We start from the raw sequence: 23,145 nt of genomic DNA, 5'->3' as shown, positions 1-23,145 counted from the left end.
CGGTATCCTGGACACTGAATTCCTTGTTGTCTATCCGATGGGTGAGATCTTGAAATTCCTGAAAGTCAAAACTTAAAAAGGGGCATAAGCAATAGCATTTTGACTACTTGGTACATGCCGCGATCGGAGCCAGATATTAAAATGCCAGCACCTCAATACCAGGAAACAAATCAACTTTTTGACAGGAATAGAAGATAACGACAAATGATCTATTGTCTGAACCACTCTTTCATTGTCAGACCAAAAGCGAATGCGTGAATTGACCAACTGATCACCCCAACTCCACACTGCCACCACCAAAAGGAAAAACTCAAGAAAAGTTCTTTGTTCAACCATTTTGAAACCAATTAAGTGGCCAATGTCCTGCACACACTGACCCAAAGGATGAATCAAAGCCGACAGACCCAGCAGCGTCTAAAATAATGAAATATCCTGACTCGCCCCTTCTTCCCTTTGAAAGGCAGTGCAATCATTATATTTCAACAACAAAAACTCCACACTTGCAGATCTTAATTCAAAGGAAGACTAAACCGAATCATATGATGAGGAGCTTGGCACCACGCGTGGCAATCACCAGCCGGTGAGAAAAAATTCCTGCCCATAGGCATAACATGTCACGCAAATGCCAATAAAATCAGCAGGGATTGCATTTGTATACAGTGTCACTTTTTTTTCTTTTTTTTTTTTTTAATAGAAATAAAAACATCAATCAAACCTAACAAATTGTCAATAAGTCATGGGGCAAACGGAACACCATATTAACCGAATCAATCTTAATGCCAAGAAAAACAAAGGCGAGTAGATGGACAAACTGCTTCTACTCCGATAACTGTACCCCAAATACTTTCATTAACTCCCGGAAACAGTCCCAAACTTTTTTTTTTTTGCAACTCTCTGACTTTGCTGGCCCTACAAAAAGGAAATCGTCCCTAATAGTGAGTCACCCATCGCGATCCTGCTTCCCATATTAGCCACCATTCGAGGAAACTACTAATAATTCGAAATATCTGCATAAATGACACAACCCATGGGAAGGCAAGTGTCATAGTAATAGATACATCCACAAAGCAACCTAGCAAATGATAATAATCAAGATAAACTGAAAGAAGACAAAAGACGGAAGCGATATCCAATTTTGCCATCAATGCACCATGCACTGCCTGACGCAACAGCCTAACTGCCTGATCAAAAGAAGCATATGCCACTAATGCCTCTTTCGCACTAATGCTATCACTCACCAAGCGACCCTATGGGTGCGACAAGTGATGTATCAGTCTGAACTCACCAGTTTTTTGTTTTTTTTTCTGACACCTAACAGGGATACCCTGAGGTTGAAAAAAGGTGGGGAAGGAAAAGGCCCATCGTGCGACCTATAGAGACTTCCTTTTCAATTTTATTTGGCAAAACTAATGGGAGCTCCTAAGTCGATTTTAAATCGAAAATCAATGAGTTTTTGGAAAATTTAAACAGTATGAAGCAACCATATGTGAACCCCACTCGCAACTCAGCTGCCGCCACTTTATTGTGGTATTTGCTATCCGCCGCTCCATCGCAGTGATACTCAGCAGGGTCCTTGCTCTCATGCTGGGGGTTTTGCCTCATGATCATAGCCTTTTAGGGAGGGCAGGAACATTTTGCCGCTACTTGCGAAACGCCGCAAAACGAGCATTATTACTTATACTTGCATAATCCCTAGTATCTGCAGTGGCAATCATTGAACACACCGCTGCCTGTCCACCGAGCCTTGCTCTGACTAGGGGGAACAGCTGATATCCCAGGAGGTGCTGGGCACGACTGGCCTGCTCCGGCAGAGGAAGTCATCAACCCTCCTTGCTGCTGTGAGAAAAAACCCAGGGATCAAGAGACACACAGAGGTTGAATTAACAACCAGGTCTGCACTGCAGCCCTCAGCAATGAGAAATTAAAAAGATAAATCATAATTCCTGATGCTTGTGAAGTATTAAATAATGCAGCTTGCACCAGAGGTGTCAAATGAACCAAGGAGAGTCAGGTAGCTGATATACCTGGGAAATAGGAAAAAACTATCAGCTGCTGATTAGCATGAGGTAATTGTCCAGGGACATGTTGTGTGAAAACTGACTCACAACTAGAAACTAATGTGGTCAGGTGAGGGTTAACTACCGCAAGTAGATTATCTGTAGCCACCATGTCCACTAACAAAACGCTCCCCACTAGTCTGAAGTAAAATTACTGGCTGCTGAATAGCAGCACTACTACTCCCAGCATCATCCAATGAGGGTGAACTGGCACTATATGTGCCTCTCATATGACACAACTGAGCAGCCTCCTTGTTATTTAAAATTAGGGCTAAAGCTGTGACAGGCACTATACTCTGGGCTGACTGCGCTGCGCTCTGTGAGGCGACCTGGGGCTGCCTGGGCACAGGACCTGACAAGCTCCTTTGAACCGCGCTCAGCAATTTCCTGAATTTGCCTCTCCTGCCTCTGCAGTGAGGCGAGGCCACACACGGAGGACATGAATCCTCTCCCGGCGTCGGCAAAATTGCAGGAGGCGAGGATGGGCTTAAATCACTCTGGGGGACGCGGCCTCCGTTCACTGGTAGCTGACTGACCCGATGGCACACTTGGACCCAGCTCCATCAATAATGCTGCCTGCCACCAAACCTTCCCTGCAACCCTTTCTCTAATGACGTCTTCTAAAGGTAAGGACATCCCTAACCTCAATTACCTCACGCACCTCTGGGAATGTGAAAGCTCCTTGCTCCCAGGTTCAAAAGAGGCCCAGCAGCCTCAGGCCCTGCCTTATATACCCCTTAGGGGGAGGAGGATACAGCCCCCCCAGGACCAGAAATAATCCACATATAAAAATTAAAGGGGGGTGGAGTTTTGCTTCCTTTAACTCTTTCCCTGTGCCTAGGAAAAGAGGGCAATGCACATTAAACCCACAGGCTGATCAGTCTGGGGCCCCCGGCAAATAAAGCTGGGTTTCCGCAAAATGATGTTGTCACGGTCACGTGTGTCTGGACGCAGCGAGTACCGCAAGGCGATCCCATGTGACATACGTGACCCTGGATACACCGCCTCCAGTAGGGCGCATTTAAATAATAAACACGTGCAGCTGGATACACCGCCTCCAACCGGCGAATTTAGACATTACACGTATATACAAGTCTGGAAACCCCGCCTCCAGTAAGGCGAATTTAAATAATAAGGGAAACCTGGGAAACATTAACAATGGTGGGCCCTGCGATAGGGAATAGGGAAGTGGAGACCTCCTGAGCTCCCCTGAGCCAGTGTCCCTGCACTCCTAACATTCCCTATGCCGGTTCCGCACCGGGCACGCAACAGGAACCTAAAAACCCTAGCTCGCCCTGACCTAAACCCTCACTAGGGAATTGGTCGGTGCGGAAACTAATCCCACCACTGCACTAAAACACACATGAGGAAAGATGACAAAACAGGGGAAACACCACTTAGCTTTGCTCTGTTGCGTACGCTCCTAGCAACAGAGCCCACCACCTGTGTGCATCTTCTCCTCCACCCGGATCCATCACCATAACTGGATCCTTCACCATAGTGCTGCCTTGGAGCAGAGTCCACCACCAGTTGCAGCCGTCCAGTAACAGAGTCCCAATGATGAGTTCAGCTTCTGCCCAAAAAGTCAAGCATGCTTGAGTCCAGCTCTCAGCAATCAGGCCCAGCATGGTGAGTGCAACTCTCACCTTCGTCGCCACTCCACCAAGCCATGCAAACACCTCCTGCCGACACCATAAACTGTGACTCCACCATGCTATGCCAGCCTTCTTGCAGACCACCTAGCTGCCACTCGTCCCCTCTGGCTGGGCTGCGCAGGACTCAAGTTCAGCTCCTTCTTTCACCCAGGCCTGCTTCCCAAATGACGAACACAATCAATATCACCCAGCATGATTGAACCCACCTGGCTCCCTTTTATAGAGCCTAACACCTGATTTGTAATTGCGTGAAATTACCCCTAAAACTAAGGTGCGATACCACTCACCACCACCGGGGAAACTTATAATGAACAACACCACGTGTAATAATTCAAATGGCCACCGGGGGCAATAAACCCACTTTGGCACCCAGCCAAAGGAAAAAAAAGTTCACTTAATCCATTTGATCTGTCAGATCCATGCTGGATCATGACAGATGTCGCCTCTTTGATCATTGTTGTTGGCAGCACATCTCTCATTCTAAAAGATGTCCTGCTGACAATATACAAACTACAGTATTTTGGGACTAATAATGATCATTTGGTGCCCATTAATGATGAGCGAGTATACTCATTGCTCCGGTTTTCCTGTGCATGCTCGGGTGATCTCTGAGTATTTGGATGTGCTTGGAGATTTAGTGTTTGTCGACACAGCTGCACGAATTGTGGCTGCCAGACAGCCTGAATACATGTGTGGAATTCCTAACAAACAGGCAATCCCCACATGTATTCAGGCTGTCTAGCAGCCGCAAATCATGCAGCTACGTCAACAAAAAGCCGGATTACTTACCGGTAATGCTCTTTTAATGAGTCCACGACAGCACCCACTGGAGGTATCGGATCCGCCCATTTGGAACAGGAAACCCTACAGGAAAGATAAAAGGGGCGGTCCGCCTTTCCTCCTCAGTTTTACGTTTCAGAGTACCAGAAGGACCGCCAAGGATTAGGCAATGTTCTCTTATTTTAACATCTTTCTTATCCATTATTTGGTAATACTTTAACTATTGATATCTTTAGGGGGGGAAGTGAACGGGTGCTGTCGTGGACTCATTAAAAGAGCATTACCGGTAAGTAATCCGGCTTTTTACTCTTCGCCACGACAGCACCCACTGGAGAGATTCCAGGGACCATCACCTGGGTGGGACCACCGTGCCAAGGATAGTCCTGCCAAAGCTTGTCAGAGGTTGATGAAAGATCAAGTCTGTAGTGGTTATAGAAGGTAGAAGGGGATGACCAAACTGCCGCCTTACATATAGTTTCAATCGGAACATCTCCCTTTTCCGCCCAAGAGGTTGCCATTGCCCTGGTGGAATGCGCCCTGATGTTCCCTGGAGGATCTTCGTTTTTTGCGGAGTAGGCTAAACGAATGGCCTCTCTGATCCACCGGGAAATGGTGCTCTTCGTGACTCCATACCCCTTCTTACAGCCCTGAAATGAAACAAATAGGGCCCTACTCTGCCTCCAACTGTTGGACCTCTCAATACATTTTAGGACAGTTCTTTTGACGTCCAGAGTATGGAACCTCTGCTCTTCCGGAGTAGAGGGATTTTTATAGAAGGTTGGGAGGAGTATCTCCTGAGATCTATGGTATTTTGTTGCCACTTTTGGCAGGTAGGCAGGGTCTGGTTTTAATACCAATCTGTCTTGGTATTCTTGAAAAAAGGGTGGATCTATTGACAAGGCCTGAATATCACCCACTCTTCTAGCTGAGGTTAGTGATACTAAGAGGGCCATTTTAAGTGCTAAGTATTTGAAGGGTATTGTGTCGATCGGCTCAAAGGGGTCTACCGTTAGGGCGTCTAAGACCAGATTTAGATCCCATGTAGGGACGGAGGGTATGTGGATTGGAGTTATTCGTTCACATGCTGTAATAAAACGAGTTATCCATTTGTTGCCTGCTATATTATGGCCATATAGTGCTCCTAATGCCGATATTTGTACTTTCAGTGTATTTACTGCTAAGCCTAAGTCTTTCCCCTTCTGCAGAAATTCCAAGATTGGGATTATCGGAACTTCTGTTGTATGAGGTACTGTATGGAATTGAAGAAATTTTTTCCATATTCTAATGTAAATCTGGGTCGTGGACTGTTTTCTACTTTGTAGTAGTGTAGCAATTAAGGACTCCGAGAATCCTCTTGTCCTCAATAACTGCCTCTCAAATTCCACGCCGTCAAGTGCAAGCTGAGCACTTGAGGGTGGAAAAAGGGGCCTTGGGAGAGTAGATTGGCAGTCGGAAGGACCCAAGGATCTGTTATCGACATAATCTGCAGCCACGAAAACCACGGTCTTTTTGGCCAGAACGGTGCTATTAAGATTATTCTTGCTTTGTCGTCTCTGATCTTCCGAATTACTTGAGGTAGGAGGATCAATGGAGGGAACGCATACGCTAGGTTGAAATTCCATGGAACTAGAAAGGCGTCCAGTATGTTTGGGTGATCTGACGGAGATAGGGAGGCAAAGGTTTTTATCTGCCTGTTCTCCCTTGTGGCAAAAAGATCCACCTCGGGTTGTCCCCATGCGGCTACTATGTCCCTGAAGACCTTCCGATTGAGGCACCACTCTCCTTGTCGTAGAGTGTGACGGCTTAGGAAGTCTGCCTTTTGATTGCTCTCGCCTCTTATATGAAGGGCCGAGAGGGACAAAAAATAGTTTTCTGCTAAGTTTAAAATTTTTGCCGCTGAAGACATCAGAGTCTCTGATCGAGTTCCTCCTTGTCTGTTTATATATGCCACTGTGGTGGTATTGTCCGACAGGATCCTTACATGCTTCTGTTGGAGCTGCGGAAGGAAGTTGTATAGAGCATAGAACACTGCAGTCAGTTCTTTTAAATTAGATGAGTAATCACATTCCTCTTTACTCCACCTTCCCTGATAAAACCCATTCTCCATGTGGGCTCCCCAGCCCTGGGGACTGGCATCGGTGGTTACAATACAGGATGGAACTATAACCCATGGGACTCCTGAACATAAATGGTCATCGTCTAACCACCACTCTAGGGAAGTCAAGACTTCTTGTGACAGGGTTATTTTGCTCTGTAAACGACCACTATGTCGCTTATCCTCCTGGAGGATCTGGTGTTGTAGTGTACGGACATGGTACTGGGCCCACCGGACTGCCGGGGTGCAAGAATTTAGTGATCCTAATAGTGACATTGCTCCTCTTAAGGATACACGTGGTTTATCTATAGCTGCTTGTATTTTTTGTTTTGTGAGGATGATTTTTACCTGGGGTAGTAGACATCTCTGGGTCAAGGAATCTAGTTGAAATCCTAGAAATGTCTGGAGAGATTGCGGATCGAGTCTGGACTTTTGGATATTGATGATCCAGCCAAGGCTCTGAAAAGAGGAGACTGCGTCAGTCACGCGTTCAGTACATTGTTTGACTGAATTCCCAATTACTAGGAAGTCGTCTAGATATGGTACAATTAGTGTGTCCTTTTGGCGAAGGTAGGCCATCACTTCTGCCATCACCTTGGTAAATATTCTTGGTGCCGTGGAAAGCCCGAAGGGCATGGCCGCGTATTGGAAATGACGAATCCTGCCCTCGACTTCCACTGCGACTCTTAGGTATTTCTGGAATCTGTTGTGTATAGGGAGATGATAATAAGCATCTTTTAAATCAATCCCTGCCATTACGCAATTTGGGAAAAGAAGCTTTATAGTGGATCTAATCGATTCCATTTTGAACTTATAATTTTTTATAAATGAATTTAGCTTCTTTAAATTAATAATGGTTCTAAATGTACCGTCTGGTTTAGACACCAAAAACAGGGGAGAGTAAAAGCCTCTACCCTGTTGTTCCTCAGGGACGTCAACTAAAACTTTTTTAGCTAGCAGGACTCGAATCTCGTCTTCGAGAGCCTTTTGCTGAAGTGAGGAATTAAGGCGAGTTATAACAAAGAACTCATAGGGGATTCGAAGGAATTCAATCTTTATTCCTTCCTTGATTATATTCAAAATCCATGGGTTTAACGTAATTTGTTCCCATTTGGTAAAAAAAAATTTTAATCTGCCCCCAACCGGTGGGTCTAAACTTTTAATTTTTTTCTCTCCTATATGTTGGCCCTCTGAAGATGGTACCCTTCTGCTTTTCGTCTTTCGTGGCCCATCTCGTTCTGTCCGATTGTCTTCTTCTCCCGAATGGCCGTCTTTTAAAGGTTTTCCTATAAAACGGAATGGGAGAATCACTGAAGGCCTTTTTCCTTTCTTTTGCCTTGGCGAGAATTTCGTCTAAGGCTTTTCCGAAGAGGAACTCACCCTCGCATGGGGTTGCACTAATTTTGGATTTTGATTGTGCATCCCCTTTCCAGCTTTTTATCCAAAGCGCGCGTCTGGCGTTATTCACCAGGGCTGCCGACCTTGCTGCAAGTCTTAGGGTGTCCGCTGAAGCGTCTGCCATAAAGGCAGCTGCCCCTCTTATCAACGGGATGGCTGCACGCAGTTTCTCCCTTGACACTCTTTGCTCAATCTGCTGGTCTAATTGATCTAGCCATACCAGCATTGACCTAGCAGTACATGTGCTGGCTATTGCGGGTTTGAATACCCCGGTGGTGGACTCCCAGGACCTTTTGAGCGAGGATTCAGCCTTTCGGTCCAATGGGTCTGCTAACAATCCTGCGTCCTCGACCGGGATCGAGGTTTGTTTGGAAGTGGAGGATATGACAGCGTCCACCTTTGGTATTTTAGACCATTTTAATAGATCTTCATCAGTGAACGGGTACTTCCGTTTTGAAGCGGATGGGAGAAAACCCCTCTGGTCGTGTTTTTCCCATTCCCTTTTGATGAGATCTTTAATTGCCGGTATTACTGGAAATGATCTCCTCTTTTTTTCTGCCAATCCCGCAAACATAATGTCCTGCGCGGTCTGGGCTCCCCTTTCCTCTTCACACCCCATAGTATTCCTAACCGCTTTTACCAGGTTATCTACGCTGTCCAGAGGAAAACATGCGCGTCCTTCCGCCTCCGAGGATGATGATGAGGACGTGGATGCGGAGCCTGAGTTTAACCCCTGTTCTTCCTCTGACTCTGAACTGACAATAACCTGTTTTCTATGCCTGGACTCTGCGGGAGTGCTGGCGCGGTTGATGGCTTGTATTTCCTCCCTAATTATGGCTCGGATATCCTGAGAAGATATCGTCGGCCCCTGCCTGGTCTCTTTCATGCATTGTTTGCAGAGTTTTTTGGGGTAGGAGTCAGGGAGAGGCTCTGAACATAATGCACATTCTTTATGTTTTGTTTTTCCTTTTTTCTTTGACTGAAACGGGAGGTCAAAGGTAAAGAGAGGGGGGAGGGGGGGGGAGGAGAGGAGGTTAGCTTAATAGGTAGAGCATATGCTTTGCACACTCACCCAGTGAAGCTTAATACCGGTTCAGATGGCTGAGACGGTTTGGATCGGGTTTCTGCTGCCTCGCTCCTGCGGGCAGTCTCCGTCCTGGCGCTGCGGTCCCTGGTGGAGTTGCCCCCAGCTGAATCCCCTGCTGGGGTTTGCGACTCTGCGGGGGACGACATGTTCCAATGTTGCAGCGCTGCAGCGCTGTTTTATCTGTATCGTTGCCCCGGAAGTCGCCCTGTCACAGGGCGCATGCGCCGCGTCATCGCCATCTTACCCCGGAAGTTCAACCATTACTTCCGGGGTATGGGAGCGTCGGGCGCCGGCCTGCTCCCGCGCCACCGCTATTAACACACGCGGCTCGCGCGCACATGGCCTCACCATCCACGCTATACCCCCACCGATGGGAATGGGGGGGGGAAATCTCCCGGATGCCAGACCGGCGCGCTCCCTGGTAAGACCGGGCGGCCCTCCCCGGACCCGGCCATTACCACTATGCCACCAGACGAGGGGGGAGGGGGGAGCCGTCAAACGGAGTCTCCCCCGACGCTGCCTCCGGACCGCAGCCCCTGCCGTTCCCGAAGAGACCGCACAGGCGGATGCATGGCCCAGGTAAGATCCTGCAGGATCCTGCTCCATTTGGAACAGGAAACCAAAAAACTGAGGAGGAAAGGCGGACCGCCCCTTTTATCTTTCCTGTAGGGTTTCCTGTTCCAAATGGGCGGATCCGATACCTCCAGTGGGTGCTGTCGTGGCGAAGAGTAAAAACTAAATTTCCGAGCACGCCAAAATGCTCAGAGGACACCCGAGCATGCACAGGAAAACCCGAGTAACAAGTATACTCACTCATCACTAGTGCCCATAGAATTTTTACCAGCTTTTATGAAAGGGCATTCAAACAAGATTGATCTACTAATTATATCATCAATTAGTGCTCATGAGCAGAAATCTGCCAGTGTAAACTGATTTTTCTCACCTGAAGCTGATAGAAAACTTGCAAATGAGCCACTTTCAGGGCTTTCTGATGTCCATGATGACCCAGTGTGTGGAGCTATGATTTCCAATTCATCAAATGCCTCCTGAATACCAGTACTGAATTCTGAGGTCTGAGATCTTCCATCAATCTCATCCACACTGTTAGACTCTAAAAAGGATGGAGAACTGATATTAGACATGTAAACTGTGTATAAAAATTAGCGTGACCTACAGTACTGTATGCATCAAAGAATAAATGGCAGAATCTTGCCAGGTTAGCTACATCATTTCACATCTCAACTTTTTAATTCTTATGCCAGCTTTGTCAGCATTTTTTTTGTGCCGGACCTCTCTAGCCTTTCCTGGCGCTTGCGCACTGCAGTACTCTGCTCTGCCCTCAACAGGGCAGAGTAAATACGCCTGCGTAGGAGCCGAGGGAGAAGTAAGGAGGACATCATCGCTAGAAGATGGGAGGCGCCGGACAGCGACACTCATCGGACCGGACCGGACCCCGGGGTGAGTATAATCTAACTTGCTTTTCTTCTCTTTCAGGTTACATCGGGGGCTTATCTACAGCATTTCAGAATTCTGGAGATAAGCCCCTGATGGCGGTGGCCGCAGCTTATAGGGCAAAAATAAGGTGACAGATTCCCTTTAATTGCTTCTTTATTCAACAAGACTTATCTAATTCACATGTTCATGTTTTTGTCAAAGAGTAAAGCGTTAATAAAATGTGGAATATTAGTGAGCATCTCTGGAAGTAGGTATAATTATACAAAGCTTTATAGTGGTACCAAGCAGAAAATACGAGTCAGACTTTTTCCTTTGTCAGTTTCTATTCTCATATGAGCAGGTCTAAAATTGATGATTAGGGAGAAGGAGGGACTAACCAAACTTGATGAAAAGCAAACCTTATGCACAGCAGCATCTCAAAGAGATGTGCCACTCTGCTGGGAAAATTCAAGACAAAAGCACTATGTGGCAAGACAGTTCAAAGCATATTGCACCTGTCAAAATGTCTGTCATCTTCTATAGAAGTGTATCATTCTCTGAATCAAAAGGGAAACTCAAGCAAAGTCACTCAAAACAACACACTACTTTGTTTCCTGCCCCAAGTCAACTCCCCCATGTGAACGCCGTTTAACAGCATGTTAAAGGTTGTCAAAAAGAACCAGACAATAAAAAGGTCTCTTTCATTGTCAAGGACAGTTACATTTTAAGGATAACTCTTAAAGAAGGTTAAATGGGTCAACAAGCAGTTGCGGAACATGTGCGTTTCACAACGAAAAGCACAAATATAAAACAATGAAGTCTGAATTCTTTAGGAAGTTAATAGATAGGAAAATACACATACAAATAATCTTGTCAATGCTGCGTGGACTCAGACATTTGGCACTGTCTTTTCATCTAAGCCATAGCTAAATATTATCCAGAAATATATACTGTACATTAATTTATGTTTTATTTCGGCATCAGTATTCAGATGTTCGTGATTTTTCACATAAGCAAGAAAACGGTGTGAGTTTCATCAGTGTTTTGGATTCTACTTTCATCAGTCTTTGGCCAGTGTTCCCGTTTTTACCATTAGTGTTTCATGAGTGATTTTCTGCTATGAAAAAAAATAAATTTATTGCAAATCTGCTATTGATTTCAATGTTTCACAGACAGCACATGGATTGCACATCTGTGTGCATTCCATTCCATGATTTTCATGGACACAAAGACATGTATCAGTCATTTTGATCCTTGACTCCGCTTAAAAACGGATATGTCTTTGCTATTTTCTGATGAACATACAGACATGAGTAGCATCATAGACTTTTTGTTTTTCAGTTTAGAATATAAAGCAATAGGTGGAAAATAAAATATAACCTTTAATCCGTCAATTAAAAGTACTAATCATGTATCACCCCTGTGAAAGTATATCCAGCATATGGGCCTTCAACCAGAAGAAGAAAAAGACCCAATCTGGATACGAGGATATAGATGGTCACCTAAAGGTTTGTTACATAGGTGAACAAAAATATCTAAAGGGTACAGCAATCGAGATCTGTTTACTCATAAATGCCATAACCCATTTGCACATATATGTAAATTCATACAGTTGCCAAAAAGGTCTCTAGGGACCACAAATTTGACAGTCAGGTGAGAATAGTAAAAAGGAACAATCTCACCGGATAGACAGATGGGTCAGGAGTCCCGGAAGATCCTCTGTTCAATCCAACTGGAGGATAAAGTAAGGGAAGACAATACCCTGTCACATCCCTAAAAAGCTGATTTCAGCTAATCCCCAGACTCCTGCCCTAACAAGGGCAGTCCACAAATAACCCTAATTTGCACATGCCCTGCACTTTCCCTAAGGCGATGTCCCAAATGAACATACAGACATGAGTAGCATCATAAACTTTTTGTTTTTCACTGCTGTATCCAGCTGCCAAATGGTGATTATTTTTGGAACAGTGAATTAGGAAGTTCCCTGGCAACCAAGTTCAATGCTCCTTGCAGAGACAACAGTGATGACCGGGGAATTGCTTAGACTTTGCACCCCTGACTAGCCAGTGCTAAAATTATATCCAAAAATATGAAAGCAGCACACCATGTTGGAATGAATTCAAGTGCAATTTAATTGCCCATCTGGCAACGTTTCGGTCCCAAAGGAATGTGGACCTTTTTCAAGCCTAGTGCTAAAATTAGTTGTAGCCACATGATCCAACTTGCATTCGAGTCACAAGATCCAGGATCCTATGCATTTAGATGTAAGGCTAGTTTAACATTAGCGTTTTTAGCGCTGCGCTTTGTGCGCAGCAGAAACGTGTGCAAAACACGCATCATGCGTTTTGCATGCATTTGCATTTTTTAGGCACATGCATTTTAACCAGTTTCTAGCCATATTTAACCCTTACAATGCATGCGATTTCAAACGCCTGCGCTCCCATATACTGTAATGTGTTATTTTTTCGCATTCCGTGCGCATGCGGTTTTTTTTACGCCGTTGGACGGACCCAAAAATGCAACAGGTTGCGTCGGGTGCACACTACAAAAAAATGCATGTGCACGAAAATGCATACGAATGCGTGCAAATGCTAGACCATGCGCCCGCCATGTTAAACATAGGGGCGAATGGCACATACACATGGACGCGCACGATGCGCTGCGCTATAAAACGCTAATGTGAAACCAGCCTAAGACACTTTAAGGTAGAAGCATAGTTGTAGAAGATGCAGGGTTCCAAGTTGCTCCCAGGCCTGGTGTCTAATTAAGCTAAAAGGCCCCTTTGCATATAAAAAGTACGGTATTATGAAAGGCAAATGGTGGAGGAATGGGCCATTGTACCTAATGAACTGTGAACTGGGACTTAGCAGCTTCAAGTTACCATATGTCTGTTTAATAATTAAAGTCTTTTAAGATATTTTTGGCTGAAATATTTATTATACCTGCTTTTTTAATATTTTGCCTGAAGAAAGATGCTCTGCATGTTAACCTACATCTAAGGGAATAGAAATTAATTTGTTTTTTATGCTATCAAGCATTTTTAGAAGGAACGTAAAACTGCATATACAGGCATTCCCTGAGTTCAGTTCTACTTTATGAAAACTGCAATGCAGCAGCGTATAATCAGCACTTTTTAGACTGAAATTTAGAGCACTTGTAAAGTGACACATTTTCATGGTTTTAAATAAGCTGCTCCTGGGTTGCTGAGTGTTGGGAAAAATAACATAGGGAAATATTTGTTTTAATAAAGTTAAAAAACAGCTCTATTGTAATTTTATTTGCTATTTCATGAAAAGAGTAATGAACATTTATTTCAAACCATTCCTATGCATCTCTGTGCCTTGTGGTAGTTCAACTCACTTGGCGGTACACGGAAGTAGAAAACTGGTACACTGTTGGTTTATTATATTAGAAACAAGAATTTAGATATTGTTACCTGCTCTATTCACAACTATAGGACATCTAGGCAAAGGGATACATATGCAAAGACATATATCAAAAAAAGCTGCACAAGTCACAAAAACACTCCTGGTGGTATAATACTAATGAGATTAAAATGAAAAACGTTTCTGCGCTATATAATGGGAACATGTGCGGTATTTAAGGGCCTGTCACACTAAGCGATATCGCTAGCAATATCGCTATAACTTGTGACGTTATAGCGATATTGCTAGCGATATCGCTGTGTGTGATACTTACCTCCGACCGCTCCCCCGCTGGTTATCGCTGATCGCGCGAGAACGTCCTGGACCGCTTCTCGTCGTCAGCTTCCTGCGGCGCTTCCTGTGCAGAGACGAGCGACGAGCGTGGAGCCGGGCGGGAGGATGTCAGAATCGCCTCGTCTGACAGGTAAGTAGCGACCCCCGACCCCTGTGATGTCGCTGGTGACATCTGCCTGTGTGGCAGCTCACTAGCGACCACTTAGCGATGCACCAGCGATCCTGACTGCGTCATATCGCTGGTCGGGATCGCTGGTGCATCGCTAAGTGTGACAGTACCTTTAGTCTTATAATATACCATCCACACTAATCCCCATCAATTGTGAAAATGCCTGTTTGATAAATTGAATTGTTTAGTCATGAATAGCAAATTGTAATTAAAAAAAGGATATAATCAAAACAACAAGCACATATACTGTAGTTAAACATCACACACCATGCAATGGAAATTCGTTATCCAATAGCCATAGTTGATAATAAAGTGAATACCCTGGTTGGCAGGCACAGTTCGTTAGTTACTAAGACCAATGGTTAATGGAGTTGTCCATATAATAATTTTTGTTGATTTTAGTTAAACCCTTTATAAGGACAGATCTTTAATAGTTATTAGCCACAGCTGACAGACACAGTTTAATAAGCATCCACAGTTTTGATATTCAAGTTGCCTTAGCCACAGGACAACAAAATAAAGTAGCATTTAATCTTGTGTCAGTTCTATGCAGCACGGACTATAAAAGTCATGCGTCAGTGGCTTTACATTAGGGCATGTTTTCACGTAGCGGAAACATTCAGTATTTGCTGCGGATAGAAAGCTGCGTACAGTCGCAGCATTTAATCCACAGCGGCCAGATGTTACAGCATAGTGGAGGCGATTTTATGAAATCCCGTCTCCGCTCTGCGCGCCCGAATACGTGGGTGACACACCTGCAAAACTGGATATGTGGCGCGTCTTTTTAGACCGCAGCATGTCTGTTAACCTTGTGGAGACGCTCCGGCTCCGCAAGGTAAACAGCCTACTCTATGGGTACGTTGCGGCAATTCCGGATGTGTTCAATAAGCACATCCAGAATCACCGCGCGTACAGAAGGGAGCGGGGCTTTGTGTGGAGCGGCTTTTCCGCTCTGTCCAAAGCGCAGACATTACGGTACATGGAAACGTACCCTAAATGCTCAAAATAATGAAGCACTTTGTTAAACTTGTAACACAAATAGGTATCCTTGTTGTAAATACCTTACATCCACATTTCCACTGGTATAAGGAAGATGCTAGCACGAGTTGGTGGAAAGAAGTCTCAAAAGTTCGTTGCAGAGCACACCTCTAAATGGGGAGTCCTGGCCGGTAGCTCTCAAGATATGGTTCGCGCTGCGTGTAGGAGCAGTCGGCGTGTGACGTCTCTCGTTGCTCATGTACAGAGTCCCAAAGGGTCGTACTTTCCCTTTTACCTTCAATTTATCAAGCAGGCATTTGCATAATTGATAGGGATTAGTGTGGATAGTATCTTATAAGACTAATCACCGCACATGTTCTCACTATATAGCGCAGAGACATTTTTCATTTTTTTATTTATTATATTGCAACATAAACCAACAAGAAGGGCAACGTAAACACAGTCCTTCAGGCAAATACATGAAAACAACAAAGAAAACAAAATGCTGTAACAGAGTCCATACTTTTGCAGGTAGCGTCCCGCTCTGGAGCAGCAAACGTTCAGTGTTTCTTCCTCAGGACACAAATCACTGGAGAGTCCTCTCTCCAGTTTTGCTGAACAAAAACTGGTTCTTGTGCCAAGCCAGACCATGAGACTCTTCCCCCATGTGACTGAACACATAACTGTGACATCACACAGGTCCTGTCAGTACACCTTGGTGCCGGTTCTGCAGGTTGAGATAATGTGGACACCCTCCCACACACTCTATGGAAGTCCACATAAAAACCAGGTCATTATGCAACTTAACTAAATCCTCACACTTAATGTACTGGAGGGAAATTACTCTGGGTTTAAGGCTGTGTGCCCACGTAAGTGTTTTTCGCGCTTTTTTACATGTTTTTTCCATGCAAAAATGCTTAAAAAATGCATACATTAAACATCCCATTCTTATAATGCATTCTGCAATTTTTGTGCACATGATGCGTTTTTTTCCAAAAAAAAACGCATCGCGGAAAAAAATGCAGCATGTTCATTAATTTTGAGGAAAAAAACACATTTCCAACTATATTCTATGAGATTGTGGATGCTCTGGAAAAAAAACGTGTAAAAAACGCGCAAAACACGCAAAAAAAAAATGCATTTTTCCTGGGAAGGAGTCCGGTTTTTAGTCAGGAATTTTCTGCATACGTGGGCACATAGCCTTGCATCACTGATGCCATTAAGCGTTGTGACACATATCTCCCCTCCAGCACTCTGTCAGTGACTTTGTCACATATCCCCCCCTCTGCCCAAAGCCAGGGGTTTTGACATCTTCACTCGCTAAGCAGGGAGTCTGAACAGGGCACCTACATTTCCATGCAACTTCCCTGGCCTATGCTCGACGTGAAAAGTGAAATCTTGGAGGCCTAAAAACCACCTAGTTACCCGAGCATTCTTACTCTTCTTTTCCATCAACCACCTCAAAGGGGCATGGTCAGATACCAGCTTAAACCTATGGCCTAGCAGGTAATATCTCAGGGTATCTCTTACCCATTCTATAGTGAAGCACTCCTTCTCGACGATGGCATAGTTTCTCTCGCATGAAGAGAGCTTCCAGCTCAGATACAGGATGGAATGCTCCTCCTCATTCACTTCTTGAGACAGCATGGCTCCCAAGCTGACTTCTGACGCATCTGTCTGGAGCAAAAACTCCTTGCTGAAGTCTGGTGTGACCAGAACCAGATGTCTACACAGAGCCTGCTTCATCTCCTGGAAAGCCATCTCAGTCTCAGCAGACCATTTAATCATACACAATCTTGTTCCTTGAAGGACATCCGCCTACAGTGCGGCAATTATGGTGAACCTTCGGATAAACTGCCAGTAATAACCCACAATTCCAAGAAACACCCTCACTTGCTTCTTGCAAAGCGGTTGTGGCCACTTCTGGATGGCCTCAATCTTGTTTATCTGAGACTTGATTTCGCCTTCCCTATAGCACATTTTTTGGGTTTACGGTGAATCCAGCTGTGGAGAAATGGGGTCAGTGGGTTCTCTCGTCCGCTGCCTGCCTTTAGCACAACTGCATGGACCGGGGCTTATACCACTGAACACCTGCTCTATCTTCCGGTGGGCAATACACTACACAGACAACACAGGGTTAGGGTAAAACAGCGTGGCAATACTTCATTGAACCACCCCCCGAGATCTAACATCCTCTTCACTTCATTTGCAATTACCTCCTACGTGATTCGGAATTCCAAAAGGCCTGAGGTTCACCCTTACATGTGACTCTGTCAATATATCATGTTCGACCACCTGAGTATGCTCTGTCAACTCTGAGAACAGGTCACGGTACTGCTGCAACAGTTCGAGACACTGTTGTCTCTGGGCTGGCGTTAGAGTCTCTGCAACAGTGACATAATTCATTTACTCCGAGGCAAGGGGTTTCCAGCGACTCACGATCTCACCATGTCTTGAGCAAGCTTCCTTCAGCCTGGCTAGTGTACCTTGTAATTCACTTCGCTCAGTTTTCCAATCACCTTGTATGGGCCTTGCCAGTTGACTAGGAACTTGCTCTCCACCGTGGGGATAAGCATGGCTTCCTTCAGCTTCCTAGGTTTCCGTGGTGATGTCCAGGAGCCCTCACGGATGTCGACCATACAGGAGCTCGAACGACGAGAAGCCAGTAGAGGTCTGAGGAACTTCTCTGACTGAGAAGAGCAGAAATGGAAGTACATAGTCACACTCTTGACCATCTTTCTCAGTGACCTTCTTGAGCATGGCCTTTAAGGTCTTATTGAAGTGCTCTACTAGGCCGTCTGTCTGCGGATGGTAGAGTGAGGTTCGCAGCTGCACAATCTGAAGGACCTTACACAACTCCCTCATTACCTTGCTCATTAAAGGAGTTCCCTGGTCTGCCAAATTCTCCTTCGGCAGAACTGTCCATGCAAAAATATGGACAAGGTCCTGGGTGATACTGTTGGCTGAGGAGTTTTTTAGTGGTACTGCTTCAGGGTATTGGGTTGCATAGTCCATGACCACTATTATGTACTAGATGGAGGCCCGATGCTATCGCATTGGGAGGGCGGTAATGTTACAATGGGAGTAGGCTTTGCAGCTTTTAGAATTTCTCCATGTGCTCACCCATCTATCCACTCTCTCTTTCCCCATGTGCTGACTTCTCCCGCCTGTGCCCTCTTCTTTGACCTGTCTACCCCATGTGCTATCCCCCTTGTCTGCTGTCTCTCTCCTGCCTGTGCTCTGTTCTCCCCTCATGTGCTGTCCCATTTGAGCTGTCTCCCCCTGTGCTCTGTCTCTCTCACCCCTGTGTCTGACCATGTACAGAACATACCACAGCTCCAGGGCAGGGTAGGAAGCAAAAGACAATACTGATATTACATCAGGAGATCGCAGAGGATACATTTTGTGAGGTAAAATATTGTTTAAAAACAGTCAGCGAAATATTTTACCTCACAAAATGAATCCTCTGTGATCCCCTGCTGTAATGTCAGTATTGTCTTTTGCTTTCTCCCCTGACCAGGAGATGTGGTATGCTCCATACACGGTCAGACACAGACAATTTTTTAAATGAACTTCTGCTCGTGGGAACACCCCTTTAATGTGACAGGCTTCCTCTGCCTGTAGACAAGTCGTGCATCTGCCGCTGGTATCATCCGAATGATTCACTGCACCTGAGTGGAATTCACGCAGGCAGAGTGCGATGGTGTTCTGCTGGTGGTACCGTGCAAGAGGCTGTGTGAGTGTGTGAATGTAGTGCGACGGTGTTCCGCTGGTGGTACCACGCAATAGGTTGGTACCTGCAGCAGTTTCCATATTGAGACACCCATCACTTGGGAGCAAGGAGGTTTATCAGCGCAACATGCCCTATGATGAATCCTTTGCATCGGACAAGCATAGTTACCCCTGAGCGTGCCAGTATCTCAGTTATTTAGTTTGGTATATTACTGGGCATCTTGTAAGGCCAGGTCATAATAAGCCTTCTGGGGCTCGCCGGTTAAAAAGGGGGCCAGCACCATCTGGTCTGGTGGCAGTCTCTCTGCTACCCACTCAAAAAAAGTAAAAAATACCTCTACAACATCATCCAGGGTCATTTTCTGCGTTGCTCGTCTTACCGCCTTCCGGATGAACGTGTCATAACATGAACTTGTGGAATGGGCTTCTGGTTTCCCACAAACTGCCTCAGCAAGCAACTCAATCTGCTGCTGCTGTTGTCTGAACTGGTCCTGTTTATAATGAAGCGCCCACCAGGGCTAGCAGGGTACTCGGTACCGGACCCGTTGGTCTCAAAGGGAGTTGTCACGGCAGCTGTGACCCGGTCCGTGGGCCTGGGGCTCCATGGCAAAAGAGGATGAATGAACAATGAAATAAAGTTTATGAATAGTTCGTGATGCCACCTGTGGGGTTCGGCAAGTGAGATGTTAGGCCGACGCTGCATGCAGATGCTCTGGGACTGGTGGTGTGTTGCAGCCGAGATGGTGAAGCTCCCCACAGGTGGAGCTGTAGTCCCAGGGCAGTGTGGATGTAGTAATGGAGGGGAGACGCAGGCAGGGTAGAAACTGGTACCCAGATGTAGCGGTGCGGAGTGTATTGGTGCGGGAATAAGTGGAGGACACCAGGGCTTGTAGTTCACAGTCTGCAGTTCACACCGGTGCCTGCCTCCGTGCCGTGTCCTCCGGGTCAGGGGCTCAGTCAACCTCCAGGCAAGATAGGACGCTCCCTTCCAACACTCTGCCAACATGTGCCTTTCTGAACGTCTCCTCTATAGCGCCTTTAAGTGAAGTACTCCTAGTACTGAGTTACACTGGAGTCCCTCCTGACAGATGTTCCTATGAACTCTACTTGTATGACAGACAGCTATAGCCTGCTTCAGGGACTCCTTACTCCTGAGTCCCGGCTCACTAACCAAGTTGCTGTTGTGCCCCCAAGTCTTAGGTGGGAGTAGTGCATTTACAGCCCACTACTCCTCCAGTGTCTGCTGCAGGACCATAAGTGTCCGTACAACCTCGGGGACCGGGCCCTGGCCTTGCGCTTAGAACTTCTTGGCAGGGTTCTCTCCTAACCCACGTCCTCTGTTCCCTTTTACTCCTATGTTCCGTACTATTCTTTACCTTCTGATGGAAGATCAGGTTTCCGTTCAATGTCTGTCTCCTTCTTTCCTTTCCTGTGCCAGCTGGCTCAGATCACTGAGGCAGCTGCAGCACTCCTTCCTCCATTCCTCTCCCAGGGATCTTCTCCTTCTCCTCCTCACTGACTGAGTGAACTCTCTCTCTCTGAAATTCTAAACCTTCCCGCTCTTATATATATTCTAAACTCCACCCGCCTCCCAACCCGTTTCGTGTTCCAAGCAGGGAACCACCAAAGGTGCTCTGCTACACTCCAAGCAGGGAGCCGCAATGTGGCATTGCTACACTACTTTGTGGTGAGGGGTGCATGTGTTGGGAGTTCCCACCTTACCTGGATGGTGGGGCACTACACCTCAGGAGGAGGTGCAGTACCTCTGTGGCGACTGAACCCTCAGGGGCGCCACAATATTGCTGCTGTTTTTGGAGTTACTTCTGATGCTTCTGCTGCTGTTCCATCTGTTGGATAAGCAACTTTCTCATCTCCTGATGTGTCAGCTGTTGCTGCTGCTGTGTGTTCACCAGATGCTTTAGCAAGTCCTCCCTTTTGCCTGACATCGTCCGCTGGCTTGTGGCCTTCTTTAATCGGGACATGTGGTTTGACCACGGCTGCTACTGGTGTTCCCGGAACGTTGCTCGCATTCAAAACACCATGGATGTCCACATAAAAAACAGCTCATTATGCAACTTAACTAAATCTGCACAACACTTAATGTGCAGGAGGGAAATTACTCTGGGTTTTACATCACTGACGCTATTAAGCACAGTGACACATATCTCCCCTCCAGCAGTCTACCAGTAACTTTGTTATAGCCTATATACAGTTGTATGAAAAGTGTTTGCTCCCTCCCTATTCTTTTGCATGTTTGTCGCACTTAAATGTTTCAGCTCACCAAACAAATTTAAATATTAGACAAAGATCACACAAGTAAACACAAAATACAGTTTTTAAAAGAAGGTCTTTTTTTATTAAGGGAAAAAGAAATCCAAACCTACAGGGCCCTGTGTGAAAAAGTACACTTGTCCCCTAAACCTAATAACTGGTTGTGCCGCCCTCAGCAGCAACAACTGCAATCAAGTGTTTGCGATAATGGGCAATGGGTTTTTTAGAACGTTCTGTAGGAATTTTAGTTTACTCGTCTTAGCAGAATTGTTGTAATTCAACCACATTGGAGGGTTTCCAAGCATGAACTGCCTTTTAAGGTCATGACACAGCATCTCAATTGGATTAAGGTCAGGCCACTACAAAGTCTTAATTTTGTTTTTCTTAAGCCACTCAGAGGTGGACTTGCTGGTGTGTTTTGGATCATTGTTCTTCTGCATAACCCAAGTGCGTTTGAACTTGAGGTCACAAACAGATGTCCGGACATTCTCCTTCAGGATTTTTTGGTAGACAGAATTCATGGTTCCATTTATCACAGCACGTTTTCCAGGTCCTGAAGCTGCAATTGGTAGACAGCAAAATTCATGGTTCCTTTTATCACAGGAAGTTTTCCAGGTTCTGAAGCAGCAAAGCAGCCCCAGACCATTACCCTACCACCATCATATTTTATTGTTGGTATGATGTCCTTTTCTGAAATGTTGTGTTTCCTCTATGCCAGATGTAATGGAACATACTGTTAGGGTTGGCGGATTGCACTAAATTAAAATAAACCATAAAGTGCAATAGCAACCCTGGGTCCTCCGTGCAGAGATGTTTAACTGCTGCTAGTGACCAATGACGGAACCTAAACAGCCAGCGATTGCTTGAACACACTGTGTTAGCACCACACAGTGTGAACGGAGCAAAGAATCCGGCTCCGTTACTTCACAGAGCAGTGCTGAACAAAAGAACACTAAGTGCAATGTTAACCATCACAGGAATAAAGCATATATGACACTAGGTGTGGGACCCTATCGCTCTCCCAGGGAAGTCTAGGCTAGTGGTTGAGCTTGCTCTGTAACTCAGCTGTGCTAACCGCTCAAACGACCAGAGACAGATGCTAAGCCAAACAGAGTTTCCCACCGTACACTCCCTGCCTAGTCACAGAGTCACCGTTATAAAAGCGGCACACACACACACACATGCAAACAGAGTGGTAGCATATTCACTCACACACACCACACTTAAATGATACTAGTGCACAGGCGTGTGCCTCTGACAGCCTGTTATACACTAGGCACATGTCCAGTCGCACAGGACCATGCTCGTGGACCAATGCCACATCACCAGAGCAGCTGACGTCCGGCCACCAATGAGAAGATGCCACCTCACGGACTTGCTCAGTACAGTGATCTCTGGACTTAGACTCCAGGACGCAGTGCAGCACGTGCAATACACTGGTTACCATAGACTTGACTGGAGAGCCAGCGGTAAACAAACGTGTGACACGAGCCTGAGCAAGATGCTGGGACCGACGTCCACGCTGATCAGCAGTCCCAGCGGCCGGGACTGAAAGGGACACCACAACACCAGACAAGGCCTGGGACCCAATAACATCCCCTCCCCGGCGACGCCTGCCACGTGTCACGATCCATTTTTGGATCTATGGCAGAGTCTGCACTCTCTTACATGAACCTTTTTCCTTCTGGCCTCGGGGGTTAATATGGAGTTTTGCCCCCAGTGGCCGCTGGTGTTACTACAACTGTAGTTAGACGGCTGCTGGGTTTTTGA

General features: G+C 45.9%; 1 protein-coding gene across 6 annotated transcripts in view; it reads right to left on the bottom strand.

Moving 5' to 3' along the window:
• The window catches only part of LOC141088999 (uncharacterized), a 422,573-nt gene extending 406,587 nt beyond the window's left edge, over positions 1–15,986 (bottom strand). For 3 of the 6 annotated variants that reach the window (XM_073575281.1, XM_073575285.1, XM_073575286.1), the window contains exons 1-2: positions 15,456–15,628; positions 10,016–10,183 (exon numbers count right to left, since the gene is read on the bottom strand). The gene's annotated coding sequence lies outside the window, so the exon portion shown is untranslated. Of the gene's footprint in view, positions 1–10,015; positions 10,184–15,455; positions 15,629–15,895 lie in introns of those variants that run through there. The other 3 variants (XM_073575283.1, XM_073575282.1, XM_073575284.1) reach the window with 3 other exon arrangements.
• Positions 15,987–23,145: the final 7,159 nt, after the last annotated feature.

The sequence above is a fragment of the Dendrobates tinctorius genome, unplaced genomic scaffold (assembly GCF_039654945.1).
Source record: "Dendrobates tinctorius isolate UK_male_01 unplaced genomic scaffold, ASM3965494v1 ptg000043l, whole genome shotgun sequence".
Lineage (NCBI taxonomy): Eukaryota > Metazoa > Chordata > Amphibia > Anura > Dendrobatidae > Dendrobates > Dendrobates tinctorius.
The sequence above is the reverse complement of the archived record's forward strand: the minus strand, read 5'-3'. Positions and strand labels throughout refer to the sequence as shown.